The sequence below is a fragment of the Leptonychotes weddellii genome, chromosome 3, assembly GCF_054177405.1.
Source record: "Leptonychotes weddellii isolate Sample4059 chromosome 3, ASM5417740v2, whole genome shotgun sequence".
Lineage (NCBI taxonomy): Eukaryota > Metazoa > Chordata > Mammalia > Carnivora > Phocidae > Leptonychotes > Leptonychotes weddellii.
Window position 1 is genome coordinate 13,541,645 of NC_138371.1, and position 17,431 is coordinate 13,559,075.

General features: G+C 42.2%; 1 protein-coding gene across 1 annotated transcript in view; it reads right to left on the reverse strand.

Moving 5' to 3' along the window:
- Positions 1 to 14,012, reverse strand: part of ACSL3 (acyl-CoA synthetase long chain family member 3) — a 70,543-nt gene extending 56,531 nt beyond the window's left edge. Inside the window, exon 1 of the mRNA XM_081815304.1 lies at positions 13,765 to 14,012. The gene's annotated coding sequence lies outside the window, so the exon portion shown is untranslated. The remainder of the gene's footprint in view (positions 1 to 13,764) is intronic.
- Between the last annotated feature and the right edge of the window lie 3,419 nt (positions 14,013 to 17,431).

Sequence of the window (17,431 nt, forward strand, 5' to 3'; positions counted from 1 at the left end):
AAAAAAAAAAAAGATTATTCAATAAATTAAGCAGCATTAAAGAAAACTCAGAACTGAGCCAACAGCTGGATTTAAGTCCTAGAAAGATGAGGAGGAGATCCATGAATCAAACAATCATCCTGGCAATACCCCTCTTCCACAGCTGCCATGTCCCAAAAACGATCTGTTCCTAAGTCTTTTTTCTGATTATAAAATAATCTCCAGTGCTAACATGGTAGCCTGCACAGCCCATGTTGCCTGGCCTGCAACTTTCAGAAAGAGAATCACTGGTTCTGTCGAAACTCTGTGATGGGGGCGCCTGAGTGGCTCAGTCGTTAAGCATCTGCCTTCGGCTCAGGTCATGATCCCAGGGTCCTGGGTTCGAGCCCCGCATGGGGCTCCCTGCTCTGCGGGGAGCCTGCTTCTCCCTCTCCCACTCCCCCTGCCTGTGTTCCCTCTCTCGCTGTGTCTCTCTCTGTCAAATAAATAAAATCTTTAAAAAAAAAAAAAAAAGGAAAGAAAGAAAGAAACTCTGTGATGCCACTTGGCTCCCATCTCTACCCCGGTGGACTATGGCAAACGTGACATCCACAGGGGCCCAGAGCTTATGACCTAGGAGGCCTGTCTCAAAAATATGGACGTATTGATTCAATAATATTCTCTCCAGAACTTAGAACTGGCACTGCATTAAAAAAATTTGAGAGAATTCAAAGAAGCTAAAAAGACTGCCAACATAAACGTGTCCTTCGAGATTCAGTTGAAGCTTCTATGGGAGGTCCTCCTCAGTGCCATAGACAGAGCTGAATCAACCCCTCTGTGCCAATACCCCATTCCTGTCTAACACAGAGGCATGCACAAGCACAGAATGAGGAAACTTAAGTAGCTTGGCAGATGCAGCACAGGAAAATAGGAGGGAAGTTAGAAGTGAAAATGAAAAATAGAAACATACAGCAGACAGAATGAGACCGCATTTTAAGCAAAGCAATTGACCAAATTTGTTTTTTCATAATGATCACTTGGGTTATCACAGAAAAGAAACCAGAAAGAACTCCAGGTATGTAGTTATTAAAATAGCTCAAGTGAAGGATGAAGAAGTCCAGAGTTTAGGGCAGTAGTCACAGAAAAAGCAGGACCAACCATAGAGACTTTTCTAAGATAAAACCAAAAGAATATGGGGAGATGTGAAGATTAATCTTTGAAAATTAGTATCAACGTTTCTAGAATGTTGGGTGACTTGCAATAGATATGAGGAATGTAAGAGAAATGTAGACACATAGAAGAGTGCATGAGGATAGGGCTGGAAATTAAGTCTGTGGGAATGGACAGAAGAGAGATTCAAGATATTGTCAGAATACAGGACTGGGGCTCCCAATACAGCTATAAATGTAGATTTTAGAGTCATCACTGACCCTATCCCTATTAGAGTCAAAACCATGAAATCCCTCAAATACAGTATATTCACTTACAAAAAGAATAAGGACAGACACTACAAAAGCCAATTAGAAAGGTAAAGAAACCGGGCGCCTGGGTGGCTCAGTTGGTTAAGCGACTGCCTTCGGCTCAGGTCATGATCCTGGAGTCCCAGGATCGAGTCCCACGTCAGGCTCCCTGCTCAGCAGGGAGTCTGCTTCTGACCCTCCTCCCTCTCATGCTCTCTGTCTCTCATTCTCTCTCTCACAAATAAATAAAAAAATTTAAAAAAAAAAAAAAAAAAGAAAGGTAAAGAAACCAAGAACAGTGTCCTAGAAACCAAAGGCAGACAATGAAGGTTGATGAGGACATTGTCAGGAGTGTCAAAGGCTTTTAAGAAGGCAACAAGTAGGGTGCCTGGGTGGCTCAGTCGTTAAGCGTCTGCCTTCGTTAAGGCGTCTGCCTTCGGCTCAGGTCCTGGGATCGAGTCCCCCATCGGGCTCCCTGCTCGGCAGAAAGCCTGCTTCTCCCCGCTCTCGCTCTCTCTCTCTGTCAAATAAATAAATAAAATCTTTAAAAAAAAAAAAAAAGGCAACAAGTAGCGGCACCTGGGTGGCTCAGTCGGTTCAGCATCTGCGTTTGGCTCAGGTCTGGGACTGAGCCCCGCGTCAGGGAGTCTGCTTCTCCCTCTCCCTCTGCCCCCCCACCCACTTGTGCACTTCCGCACTCTCTCTCTTTCTCGCTCTCTCAAATAAATACCTTTTCGGGGGTGGGGGGAGGAGAGGCAACAAGGAGTTATGATAAGAACTCGGCTTGGCCTGAGACAATCTATCACACTTTTTTTTTTATCTTCTTTATAAGGAAATTTCTAAATTGTTATTCAACCAGCTAGCTATTCAAATGCATATTTTATCAACATTAAGTCTACTCTTTCAGAATTCCTGAGCTCCCACTAATAAGCACATACTGGTCATTTTGTATCAGGTTGTTGGCCTTCCAAAACTTTTTGATGTTATGTTCAAATATTTCAACTCAATTTAATAAACACCATCTCGTGTTCTTTACTGTGCAGGGATACGCAGACTGATTCATTCAACAAAACAGTAGTATCTTCTATATGCTGGGCCCTGGGTGTAATCAGTAAATAAAACACAAATATACTTGTCCTCAGAGAGCTCTCTTTTCTCTTGGAGGGATACTTAAATACAGCTACTGTCCCTAAGGAGCCCAAAAGAAACACATCTAACAAGATAACAAACGTATTTATTATCTCATGAAGCCAATTTGAAATTAATAACAAGAAACCCAAAGTTATAATTAATCACCTACAGTTAACATGCCTGGTCTGCCGACATCACACAATATAAATAAACACTATTAACTTAAACATACATACAGTCAAGCTCTCAGTTATCTGTAGGCAAACTATCTACGCATCAAGAGCAATTCCCTAATACTGACTCATGTTTCTGGGTTATATACCATCCAAATTTCTACCATATAATCTTCTAACACATGACATCGTGTAAAAATATACAGTTTAAGACTTTTACAAACTAACTCAAATCATTATACATGCCAGTTTTACTATGTCCCCCATTTTTCAAATGATCTTGCAGAGACATACTCCCTAAATCCAATACCCTTCCATCCATTTCCCAGAGCCAACTAACCCAAGCTCTTCAAACTCATCCCATACTCAATTCATCTCTAAACCTGCCCCCAAACTAATAAGCCTCCAAGTAGGGCCTAGCTTTTTATCTAGGAGCCCAGTTTCTAAACTTTAAGGATCACAACAAGCCCCTTTTGGTAAAAACTATTGGCATATTCCAAACACATGTAACCTTTAATATTGTGTATATGTACTATGGTCCTAGCATATTGTAAACACTATGAATCATGCATAAAATGTAGAAATTCTTAGAAAGAAATAAAGTTTCTAACATTTCCTTCCTGCACTCTAAAGATGGGCTACAAACACAGCTGGAGCACAAGTACCCTGCAAGGCAGATTTCACCCTGATCCTAAAGAAACTAAAGCTCAGAGGTTAAGGAATTTGCTGTGGTCACAAAACTAAAATGAGGTAGAACTAAATTTGGGGATCCAAGCAACAGTGTGGTCACAAAGCTCAAGCCCTTCGTCACTCCTCTCTACCATGCCAAACTCCTTCCTTACACCGGGGGTACCATGAGCTCCCTCTCTGACCTCACACCCCACTCCCAGCCAGCTACTACCTCCCACAACCCTCCCACTCAAGATGCTACTGGATAAATAGGTATTCCTTTTATGCCTCAGAAAAGTGACATACAAACTAAACACTGAATTTCTAAGAAGAGTGCTATGCTATCGAAATAAGCATCAGTCTACAAAAGATAGGCCCAGTTTCAGGGTAAATGATGAATACAAATTCTTAGACTCTCACACTAGCAATATGGAAAGTTACAATACAAAAGGAAAATGACTCAGGAAAATATTCACTATGGATATGTAAAAAAAAAAAAAATAATAATGACCAATGTATGTAATGACCATGTGGTATAATTTCAATTAATGTGAATCCTGCTTACATTAAAATGATGCCATATACAGTTCTAAGATTAATTAATTGTAGTTCACTCTGATCTTCTATGGAACTAAAATAAACTCCATATTTCAACTCAGAGAGCAGAGATTAAGTCCAGGGATCAAGTCAGTCTCAAATGGGAAGAGAGGAATTTCTGGTTGTGTTAGTGTTACAGTAAAAAATCCAAAGTCAAGATCCAGAATGAGGATTACTGCAAGCCTGATGAAAGTAAAATGAATAAAAATAAACTTCTGTGGTTGAAGAACTTTTTATAATGTTGGCAAAGATGATATTGAGTATTTTACAACCCAGAAACATCAATGCAGAAAAATGAGCTGTTACATATCTACAAAATCAATTTAGAACTAAAATAATATTCAAAAGGTTTCAGCAGTGTAGTTAGTATCTAATAAAACCCATGCAAATATCCCAGTGAATTCCAAGTAGTAAACATAAAATGAACAGAGGGAAATGCACAAAGCTAACTAATAAAGTTTCAAAGAAACGTAACAGAAATACGGCACAGATAACAAAAATCCTGAGGCAAGCAAAAAGAAGTGGAAAGAAAGGTAAAAGAAAAAGAACACTGATGGAGAAGCAGATCTAACACTAACTACTGAGCAAGAAAGGTCCACAGACAAGGAAACCAAACTCCAGAAAGGCTAAATGGTGTGGAGAATGCCACAATGCCAGGCACGACACGGGCAGTGCCAACCAACAGTCATGGTGACAGGGTTGGAAACAACTTGGGCCAGATCCCCTAATGGCCACATCCCCAGTAACAACTCAGAACCCAGATGGTTCTCTTCACTTGCTGGCTGCTCAGTCTCCCTTCCCACTCGTAGAACCATCCATGCATTCAACAACTACCTTCTGAATTGAAGGAATCAATAAATAAATGAGTTTATACAAGTTCTTAACTGTTTCTGTTCTCCATGCCTGTTTTTTGTTTGCCCTCTGGGATATGATTTATCCTCACAGCTTCCCTAGACCCCCTAAACCAGTCGATGCCTCAATTTTATCTGCCAGGCCCGCTCTTCCCCAACTGCCCTGGACATCTCATTTGTGTACCTTCCTCAAACACAACTCTTTCTTCAAATCCAGCTCATATCTCCTTTCGCTCAGCTGACCTTTCCCTGGTTACCCTGGCCAAACATGACCATTCTGTCCTCTGTATTGCTCACTCAACATTAACCACATCCTGTATGTATCTTCCTATAGAGTCAACATTCTTGTCCTTAAGAAATTAGAATTTCTACTCCCCCTTAAATGATGTACACTTTTGGGGTGCCTGGGTGGCTCAGTAGGTTAAGCGTCTGCCTTCAACTCAGGTCATGATCTCAGGGTCAGCCCTGCATTGGGCTCCCTGTTCAGCGGGGAGTCTGCTTCTCCCTCTCCCTCTGGTCCTGCTCACTCGCTCGCTCTCTCTAATAAATAAAATCTTTTTACTTTTAAAGATCTTTGTATTTTCTTTTTTCTTTTTTTTAAGATTTTATTTATTTCGGGCGCCTGGGTGGCTCAGTTGGTTAAGCGACTGCCTTCGGCTCAGGTCATGATCCTGGAGTCCCAGGATCGAGCCCCACATCAGGCTCCCTGTTCGGCAGGGAGTCTGCTTCTCCCTCTGACCCTCCCGACCCTCCCCCCTCTCATGTGCTCTCTCTCTCAGTCTCTCTCTAATAAAATCTTTAAAAAAAAAAAGATTTTATTTATTTATTTGACAGAGACACAGTGAGAGAGGGAACACAAGCAGGGGGAGTGGGAGAGGGAGAAGCAGGCTTCCTGCTGAGCATGGAGCCTGATGCGGGACTCAATCCCAGGACCCTGGGACCATGACCTGAGCCAAAGGCAGACACTTAACAACTGAGCCACCCAATAAAATCTTTTTTAAAAAATGATGTACTTTTATCATATGATGGGTTCCCTCACACACTGGATTCAGAATACCTTGTTACTGCTTACCAAAAAAAAAAAAACTGCTTCTGAAGGACAGAGAAGAACATAACAAAACAAAAAACAAAGAGGCACAAGGAAACTTCTGGAAGTGATAAACATGTCAATTACCTTGACTGTGGTGATGGTTACACAAGTGTATGCATGTACAAACTTAAATTGTATACATTAAATATGTGCAGATTTTTCAATTAAAGAACAGAGAAAGGAAGGAGGAAGAAAGGAAGAACAAAGAAGAAAACTGGGAAAAAAGAGAGAAGACAGAAGGAGGCAGAGAAATAAGGCAAGCAACCAACACAGGAAGTCACCTATGTACCCTGAACCACCATCTGTTGTCTCCCTCAGTGCTCATAACTTCGTGAGGTAAGAATTAAAATATTTATGTTAAAGAAACTGAAACGAAAGGGTTAGAAAGGTTAAGGAACCATCTCAAATTTACACAGCAAGTTTTTAAATATGGTTGGCAATGATTCCTTCTCCACTCAACAGCAGAGAGTTGATGATACAGGATAATCAGTGTATTTAGAAATGCTATCTGAATCATTATTAAGATCCTATTACAAAAGGTATTTACAACAAGAGGGACACCTGGGTGGCTCAGTTGGTTAAGCGTCTGCCTTCAGCTCAGGTCATGATCCCAGGATCCTGGGATCCAGCCCCACATCGCCCGCTTCTCCCTCTGCCTGCCACTCTCTCTTTCTCCCTGACAGTTAATAAATAAAGTCTTAACAACAACCAAAAAAAAAAAAAAAAGGTACTCTCAGCAGCACCTTTCTGCCCACAGGTTTTGTCCCATGATTTAATAAAATCACCTTTAAAAAAAAAAAAAAGCGGAAACTCTTAAGTTACTTCAATGAGAAGTACACCATGTCAACCTTTCAATGTGCTTTATAAACATTTCCAGAAAATTAAAGCACAAGATAAATCCTAAAGTACTGACGTTAAAATATAATGAACTGGTTAATGTCCCTCCATTTTCTACAATTTACAATCTCTTCCCAATCTCCATTAATAAGACCTTACAATACATCAGACATTTCTTTGAAGTATATGTAAAGATATTTGTATATGTAAAAACATTAATGCTGCTTCAGAAGAGAAGGCAATAATAAAAAGTGGACAGACTTAGAATATATTGCATACTCTAAAATTAGCATTAGTTAATATTTATTGATCGTTGACTAAGGGCAGACACTAACCACATATAAGCCCTTATAATAATCTACAGGTAGATTCCATTATGATCTCTATTTTATAGAAGAAACTGAGTCACAGAGATGCTAAACAAACTGCCCAAGGTCACACAGCTATCAAGAAGTAAATCCAGGACTCAAATCCAAGCAATCTTAACTCCCAAGTCCATATTCCTACTCACCAAATTACAATGGAAACAGACACATTTTAGAGAAAAATTATTAAATACACACTAAAATACAGAACTGGCTAAATCAAAAATAGACTGACAAAAATTTCCCAAGAGGAAGGACACATGTTAATTATCCCTACAGTCATTTATGGAATTTAAAGTGAGAGGATACTAGGTATGTATCTGCAAAATTGCCTAAGAACAAAAAAAAAAGGAAAAACAAAGTCAAACAAGGTTAATTAAAAGAAAAGTTACTAAAGAGAACTTTAGAAGAAAAGCACCCACTGTGGTTTCGTACAACTATGACAGACAGAAATACCTTAAGTCAAATAATGACAAGATTAGAGGAACCTGAGTTAGGAATGTACAGAACAAAGAAAAAGGAGCACAGGGAGGACTACAGTGTCAAAAATGGAATTAGACAAGGAATGGTGTTTAGGAATACTTATGCTAATATTCATAATAACAACAAAAAAAAAGGAAACAACATAAGGGTCTACCAACAGAGCAAAGAGGAAATAAAATGTGGTCTAGTCCTAAAATGTCATATCATGTCACAGCAAAAATAAATGAGCTAAACAGACATGTGAATACCCACTTTATAAAACTCAATTGATGAAACCACAATGATTAAGTGATAACGAGTGAAAAAAACTATGTTGCACAATCATACAATACTATTTGAAGTTTAAAAACACATAAAACAGGGCGCCTGGGTGGCTCAGTTGGTTAAGCGACTGCCTTCGGCTCAGGTCATGATCCTGGAGTCCCGGGATCGAGTCCCATATTGGGCTCCTTGCTCGGCAGGGGGTCTGCTTCTCCCTCTGACCCCCCCCCCCATGTGCTCTATCTCATTCTCTCTCTCAAATAAATAAATAAAATCTTTAAAAAAAAAAAGATAAAAACACATAAAACAACACTATACACTGCCTGGGGATAATAAAACTGTAGAGAAATGACTACAAATAATGAAAGTCAGATCACCAAATTCAGATTAGTGGTTAACTGGAGAATTTGGGGGAAGGGAGTGGGTTTAACTGGATTAAATATTATGAAATACTTTTCAGACATACAGAAAGCATGTCTTTTTAAAAGAAGGAAAAGGAAGAAAATGTTATTAGATTATAGCATCCCAAATTGCTTTATACTCCCAATCCAAAAAATTCTAAAAGGGCAATGATAATGATCTCTGAAGGAATGTTAAAGGAGGATATACCCTTAAGTAGTCCCATTCAAGTACAAGTAAACTCAAACTCCCTCAACTTAGGTTGTTACTCTTTATTTATGTACCCCCTGTAAGAAGAGGGCTTTTTGGGGGCAGTAAACAATGTGTAATTAAAACAGATAAACATTGGGATGTCTGGGTGGCTCAGATGATTGAGCATCTGCCTTTGGCTCAGGTCATGATCCTGGGGTCCTGGAATGGAGCTCAGCATCGGGCTCCCTGCTCAGTGGGGAGCGTGCTTCTTCCTCTCCCTCTGCCTGACAAATAAATAAATAAAATCTTTAAAATAAAAAACCGATAAACATTGTCCCTAAATGTCATCACAGCTCCTTTCCTGATACAACTGTGTTCAGAGGTAAGAACTGCAAGCCTGTCACCCCACAGGAGGTGCAGTGCCCAGGCTAAGAACATGGACTCTGGAACCAAACTACCTGAGATGAGATCCAGCACACACGAAGGCAAGTCACGTTAGATCCCCTGTGCCTCAACTGCCTCATCTGTGAAGTTATGAATGATTAAAAAAACAAATCTATATCTCCATCTATTGAAAGTGAGAAGAAAGTAGGAGCAGCGCCTGACCAGAGAAGTACTGTAAAGGTGTTGGCTCTTAGCCTTATTCCAAAGACCAATTGTTTTGAAGAAGAAAAACAAGGCTTTGTACCAGAAAAGTGTAATTGTGGTTACTTTCTAAGTCAAGTAGGGGATAGAAAAGCTGACCATGACAATACAGAAAAATGGACAGCTTTTCACCTCTTGGGCAATGTTTAGGATAGCAAGATAAGCTTTTTATTTTTCTAATATTCTTTGATATTATAATATCTCCACTGGGTACATATTTGTAGACATACACACCTGGACCAAATTCAAGATAAAATTTTCTATTCCCTGGCTCCCTGTCAGCCAAATTCATCTTGGAAAACCAGGCCATCCCCTCCACTGCGAAAGTCTCCCCCTCTTCCCCCCCTGCTGTAAGGATTATACCTTACTGCAATACAGCTGCCCTCACACCTTCTTTTATAAGGTCCATACCATATAATGTCCATACGACTCCTTCCTTTCATGAACCATGAAGAGCTCTCTGAGAACAGAGACTATCAGTCATTTTCAAATTCCCAGTGTCTTGCAAGATAGGCATTAAATATATGAATGAATAAAGCAGTCTCCCTATATATCTTATAACAAATACAAGAAAGGCAAGTAGAAACCTGTAATTGGAGGTGGCTTATCCAAAAGGTTATTTAGGTATCTTCAGTTCTATTTCAGAATTAGCAGATCAGTTGAACCCACTGAATCATCCACCAATTCTTTATCCCTCAGAGTGGGAAATATTAGAAGTATGTAAGTAAAGATATTCCAGTAAAGACAGAAGCTAAACTTTTATTTTTTTTTTAAAGATTTTATTTATTTGTTTATTTGACAGAGAGAGAGAGAGAGCACAAGCAGGGGGACCGGCAGAGGGTGAGGGAGAAGCAGTCCCCCACCCCCAGCAGGGAGCCATATGCAGAGCTTGATCCCAGGACCCTGGAATTATGACCTGTGCCGAAGGCAGACGCTTAACTGACTGAGCCGCCCAGTCACCCCAGAAGCTAAACTTTTAAATAAAAAGAATTAAGTCATTTAAAATGTCAGGAAAACAGAAGTAGTCTAAAAACTGTTTCTTATGAAACTAAAAATAGCATGTAGAAGAAATCACAAGATTTAATGTTTATAAGGTCTCCTTTTTCAGGAGAGAAACAATAATCACAAGCCAGATAAAAGTATATACCCTATTAAGGTGGATGAAATCAAAACTAAATCACATATTAAATCAATTTCACACAATGCTTCTATAGTGAGGTTCTATAAAGACCGTATCAGTCAGCGAAAATTAAGCTAATTTTTTGGAACTTAACAGTTCTTGGCAATTTTGTGAAAAGGGCCAGGGCTCCAGGATCAAGTACTGATTAGTGTCCGATCAGTTACAGGGCTGTCTTGGGTTACTACAGAAGAGGTGTCCCTCCTCCCAGCTAAGGTACAGGCCTCACTTGGATCCCACCCCCTTCCACCTTCTCAGAACTTTGCAAAAATAAGCAAACACTTTACTGATCTGTATTCAACCTCTCCCTTTCAACAAACACCTTCCCAACAGCATTTAAACTTAAGTGATAAAAATCAAGTCTCTTATAAAGTTTCCTATTCTTGCTATCTCCATTTTCTTCACCTACTTGCTTCTGCTTCCCACCCCATCAACAGCATCTGCAAAAGGGCACCCATCACCTCGGAGTAGCTAAATCCATAGGACGTTACTCAATTTCCCTCTCACAGGAGCTCCCCCACTGGCTGCAGGGACATCACTCCAGCTATGGCTCCCACCTGAGCGAGGTTCCCTGGCTACTCCTCCCTCCCATCTCTTTTGCCAAGCTCAGCCCCCTCTACTGAGCTCCACCCCAGGCCTCCACCTGTTCTGATTCTAGTCTCTCCACAGGCAATCTCACCCAAGCCCAGGAGTATCACCTCTATACCAATGGCTCCAAGATGGTAAACTAGTGATCACTAGACATCTTCTCCCAACTATTAATCACCATGTCTGGTAATTTTACCTCCAAATTTCCTTTTTCTCAATATCTCTGCTGGTGATATAAGGCTCCCAAGAGGATCAAATGGGTTAACATTAGAGTATTTTGAAAAGGGGGGGAGGGGGGCAACTTAAATCTGATTATTAGTATTCATTAAATTTAAATCTCCTTGAAAACTGGGACTTTGTCAAATTCACCTTTTTATTTATTCCACATGGTACACCTAGCAGTGCTTTGCATGCAGATGGCATTCAGTAAATGTATTGCAATGAATTATTTGTATTGGCTTAGTACACATTCAACTGAAATATTCATGTACTTAACAGCTTGTATTTCCCAAACTACATAATCATTTTGTCTCCTAAGAGGTGAGAATTTTAAGTCTAACTACCTTTGATAATTATGATGCTACTTATCTCAAGTTAGGAAAACCTGTCACCTTTTTGGCCTGGCTTTCCTGAAAACATCCAAATCCTATCAAGTCCCAAGTTCACATAAAGATTTTTGGTTCCCAAATGTTCACGTTGAGAGGGGAAAATTTAAGTGTTACAGAACAGTTAGGCTGTAAGGCGGAATGACTGCTTCAAAAAGTTCCTTATCTCATTTTTCTATCTTGTAACGTGAGCTAGAGTGATATTCTGGGTAGGATCAGACACCATGGAATGAAAAGAACATTACTGTTCAAAAGTTCTCAAACTCTTGCATTAGGTATATTTAATTAGACTCAGAATGCAAGATTGTAAAACCTCACCAGATCAATTCAAAAAACTCCCTAATTTCCATCTAAATCACAATCCTCATTATAATCTTCCTTCACACACTTTTCCTTCACTGCACTTCTCATAATTTGTAATTATATATTTATCTGTATGATTTGCTTCGTATCTGTTTCCTCCATGAGGGCAAGGATCACATCAATTCTGTTCAATGCTATATTTCCAGCACCTTACATGGTACCTAAAATATAACATGAGTTAAAAGGCTCTGGCTGAGCAATTAATTGAATGAGGAATGGAAATAGTCATTTAAGCAGAACCAGACAGCAGGGAAGCACATAAGCAATGAGAAAGATCCTAAGGCTTTAAGATCTGACACCCACCCCCAACCAGACACAGTATGATTTTCCGCTCATAATTTATCCATCCTTCATTTCTTTCAACCCTTTTTCCTTCCTTCTTTCCTCCCTTTCTTTCCTTCAAGAAGGACATTTTAAACTCAAAGAATATTTCAGCTTTAAATCCTGTCCAAATATCTTAACGAATCCAAGTCACCAGGTGACTTGTCACCTTGACCCTTCTTGTAAAAGGTATCTTGAAAAGTCCAAAGAACATGCCACAGTGACTACAGAAGTCTTAGTCATCCCTAAGGGTAAGAATTGCAGAAGATGATGCCAGAAAACCAAAGAATAAAGTCTATGCAAATGACTACCATCTCTCGACACCTCTTCCCTTCAATAACCTTATACACTTTTGGAGCAACTCAGCAACAACCTTCAGCTCCCAGGACTAATCTGGGGAAACAAAAAAGGTTGTGATAATCATGAATGAAGATCATCAAACTACAGCTCTCCTGGCCCACCCCACCCCCCAAAAAAATTCACAGTGGCAACTATTCAGCCAACCACCAAGGAGAGGCAGCATAATATAGTGGTTAGATTCAAGAGCTCTGGGTTTTCAGACAAACGTGTCTGAATCCCGGCTTCTCTTACTTGCTGTGATGTGGGGCACGTTAATGTGTCCAAACTGCAGTTTCTCCAGCTGTAAAATGGGAATAAGCATCACCCTAGAGGGCTGTTAACTGTGTGAAGGTACCATGCATAAAGCACTCAGTACGGTGCCTGGCATGTAATAAAGTCTCAATAAATGTCAACTATTTGTCACTGTATTCAGCTGTGATCGCTTTCACAAGGCCTATTCTTCCTCTAGCTTCCATATAATTTTAAAGATGTTGTTACCCTTCCTATGTTTGAGGGGTCATATATACCATAGCTTAGAGCACATTTTCTAAATCCAGACTGGATAAACCAGTTAGAGGTCTGTGTCTCAGGATGCTCACCTAGGAAGCGGGCGTGATAATTCTCCCCCGCAGGACTGCTGATAGTGAGCACTACCTCAGCGTTACACATTCTATTACTGATGTATGAAAACGCACTTACGGATAAGTAAACCTGCAGCTCTCAACCCCAACCATCGGTCAATCGGATCGTGGCCACAACAAATATCAAGGTCGACCCTGCTCACCCACCCAATTTCTCCCCACAGCCGGCAGCAACAGACACCCCCGCCGGTCCCTCCAGCAGGGGTTCCCAGAACCGCAGGGCTCACTTTCCTCGCAGGGACCGCGTCAAGGCCCACCCGAAGATGCCAGCCCCCCACCCCGTCCGCCCCCACAAGCGCCGGGAGGGACCCGGGGCACCCTTCCTCCCCCGGAATGCGCGGCCGCCCGGGCTGTCGTTCCCCCCGCTCACGTGGGCCCTTCGGCCCAGGCCGCACGTCACCCGCTTCCCGGACCCCACTGCAGCGCCTCCCACCCTGCCCGGGTGTTTCCCCTCAGGCAGCGGGCCGCCACGCGACCCCCGGCGCGCACATGCCCGGGGCCTGGCTCCGCGGCCACATCCGGCCCCCAAGTCGGGGCGGCCCTCGGGCCCAGCCCCGCCGCACGCCGACGCCGCGCCGCCGACCGACCCCCGCCGCTCCCACACGGGCACCGCACTCACCGCGATGCCGGAGCCCCGGTTCCTCCAGCCTCGGGCCCACGCAGGCCTGGCTGCGCCCCCAGAGCATTCACGCCCCGTGCCGCCTCCTGGGGACCCTGGCGCAGGCGCCGCGGCCGCACTGCAAGGGGGCGACCGTCTACTGTCCCTGCCGCTGCCGCTGCCGCCGCCGCCTCGTCCCAGCCCCGGCCGCGGAGACAACCGCAGCGACGCAAGCCGGCGCCGGCAGACCAGCGTCTGTTGAGCCGAACCGCCCGGGACGCGCACCCCCGGCCGGCGCTCGTTGCATATGCAGCGAGGCCGCCGCCCATTGGCCCGCGGGCGGTGGCGCGTGCGGGGCTGGGCCTATCGAATTCCGGCCGGGGAGCGCGGCGCGGTCGGCCAGGGGCGGGACGGGGTTACTACGGGTCATTCGCGGAGCAGCCGCGGACGGGACCCAGCCGCCACTGGCGCGGGGTGGGGACCTGGCCGGCGGGAGGGATCGGACAGCGGCGGCTGGGGGAGGGGAGGCGGGCTCGGCGGCCGCGACGTGGGCGGAGGGCTGGAGGGTCGTCGGGGGGGGGGGAGGAAGACCGCCCCTCACGCCTACCCAAAAAATAACTAGAAACGCAGTTACTGCTGTAGTGTTTAAATTTTAACATAGATCATGAAATAATACGCATATTATTTTCATCCTTAAGTGGATCATTTATCCTGTCCTTGCACACATTGTTGTCAAATTCTGTAAAATAAAATGATTTTCGGAAATACCCGAATCGACAGGGGCTCAAAGATTCAAAGCAAATCCCTCTATTATTTCTCTTGCTATGGCTTCACTTAACCCAGCAAATAACCCATCTTCTTTAAATACACGCACTATTCATTCAAGATTGATATTTGTTTTCAAAGGCTAAAGTTTACTCCAAACTACTGTTTTTAGACATTCTTCTTTTGAATCTAGAAGCGTTTCTGTATTTGAAAGAGTTTATCTCATTTTAAACACTACAAAAGAAAAAAAGACATGAGTGCAAGGTACACTGCCTCCCCACAAGCAATCAAATGCAAACCATAACACAAATGACACAAACAACTACAGTGCTCTATAAAAAAGACGACTTTCATTACTCTAGTGGTAGGAGGGTTGGGCTTTTTTTTTTTTTTTTTAATCCAACGAAATATTTAGTTGGTCTGTGAACAAAGTTACAACATTAAGTCAGATTTGATACCACAGGAAATGAAACTGATTTGGAGAGTTTGGGTTTTCTTTTCTTTTTTTTTTTTTTTCTCTCTCTCTTCTTTTTTTTTAAGCAGTGGAGCTAGAAATAGCTACTTGAATAGTAAATCTCCCTGCCATGCAAAACTTTTCTTTAAGTAGGTGAAAGGTGACGTTTCTGAGCCAGCCTCAGGCTAAAAGCAAGGGCACCCTTCCCAAGAGAATTTCTAAAATCAGTGAAGGCGTCTGAACTTGAACTAGGTGGAGTGATGATGCACAGAGCAAAGAAAGCTCACTCACCTTGGGCCCCAGGCCAATTTAGCGACCTAAAGGAATGGATACCTGACTCAGGCAACCTGTTTTTCCACTAGAAAATGTGTTCAGTTGCTGCTAATCTATAGAGATGCTATCAAAGGATAGACCCTGAAGACTAATGGAATGCAGAATTATCTAAAAAGATCACCATTTTTCTGCATGCAGAGGGAAGTATAGTAGAAGGGGTAGTTCCAAAGCCAGGAAAAGCCTCTAGGAAAATAAGTAATTTCCAAGTGAGGAAAGCAAATATAAATATATATGTATATATATATTTTAGGAAAACCAATATTAAACCTTTTTTCCCATCAATAAGCACAAAGCAAACTAATGGAATTCCAGCAACATCTTAACATCTTCATTATCTCTTTCTATATCATAAAATATGTGCGTATATACATACATATATATGACATTTTTAAAAGAAAATATTCCTTGCAATTAAAATTCTAAATTCTCATCTTGTTAGCTTAGGCTAAACAGAAATATAATTTTTCTAGTCTCTAGAAGTTTTGCTTTTTAAAAAAATAGTACATGCACAGTTGCTTTTCTTTTAGAAAAGTTTTCAGTATATTTTTATTTTTATTTAGAGCGTTTGAGAGTTATGGAATTTGGCTTCACTTTCCCTCTTTTTAGAAAAACTCAATTCAGAAACTATAACGGCCAACTCGAAAACATCCAACTGTACCTTTTATAGTTTTGTTATTTTACCAAATTACAGGGGAATTCAGGGAGATGTCTTTGTAATTCTCAAGAACACTTAATGATCTGTTTTATGTGAAGGGTCGCAGAAATAGTCTGTGACCGTGTGGCAAACTACTGCTAACATTTTCCATAATCATTATAATGTAAAAGCAGGGCCAGCCAGTGTTCAAAAGTTTAACAGAAACCTTTTTGTTCTTTCATTTCTGGGAATTGAGGAGTGGGGGAGCTGAGGTAGCAGAAGATACTCTATGCTTGAGTCAAAACGGTTCTGACTTCAAAGAGCAAAACACTCAACAGAAAACTATGGCATTTATTTGCCTCACATAAAGATAACTCAAGAGGCAGGGCAAGTCCAAGATGGATCCAGAGACTGCCATGTGACTGAGGATCTGAGCTTTGACCATCTTTCACTCCGTCTCAGCATATCGGCTTCATCCTTAAGCCATCTTAGTCACAGATGGCAGTCGTGGTTTCAGGTGTCACATGAAGACACAACAGCATCTGGCCAGAAACTAGGGGCATGTTTCCTCATGCCAGTTCTTTTTTTTTTTTTTTAAAGATTTTATTTATTTATTTGAGACAGAGAGAATGAGAGACAGAGAGCATGAGAGGGAGGAGGGTCAGAGGGAGAAGCAGACTCCCTGCCGAGCAGGGAGCCCAACACGGAACTCGATCCCGGGACTCCAGGATCATGACCTGAGCCAAAGGCAGTCGCTTAACCAACTGAGCCACCCAGGTGCCCCGCCAGTTCTTATTAAGGAGGAAATCCTTTCTCAGATGACTGGCTACAGACTGATCCTGAAGTCCTATTGGTCGGAATTGGGTCACATGTTCACATCCTAGCTGCAAGGGATGCTGGGAAAGTGTTTGCAGTTTTGGCCTACCTCTCTAATGGAAGGCAGGCACCGTCAACACGGAAGCAGTCAAGGGAAGGAATAAATGTGAGAAAGAAAGCCTTATCAGCAGTGTCTGCTACAGCTATCACCTGAAAGTACCCATCTCTGACTAAAAGTGCTCAAACAATAAAACCATCTGTTAATCTCTCTTAAAATGCCCAGAGAAAGGCAATTCCAGGGTTGCTTCGAAGGCTCACTGGTGTTATCGTGAGGAACTAGCTCCTTCTGTCTCTTCGCCCAGCCATGCTCAGCGTTTATGTTCTCTCCCTTCATGGTTACAAGATGGCTGCCACGGTTCCGAGCATTATGTTTACACAATACTTCCAAACCCAGAAGGGAACGGCAGCTTCCCCTACGTGTCAGTATGTGTTTCTCGTGGAGCCCCATCTTTCTAAGATGCACTCAGCCCACTTCCCCTAAACCAGTCACTAACAAATGAAATTGCCCTGATAAACTTAGCTCACTCATACATCGTCTACTAGGGCTGGGAGAGGATCGTCTAGCAACTGGAAACACAACATTGTCCTCTCGTTCAAACTATATGAAAGGCATTTTGAAGGACAGG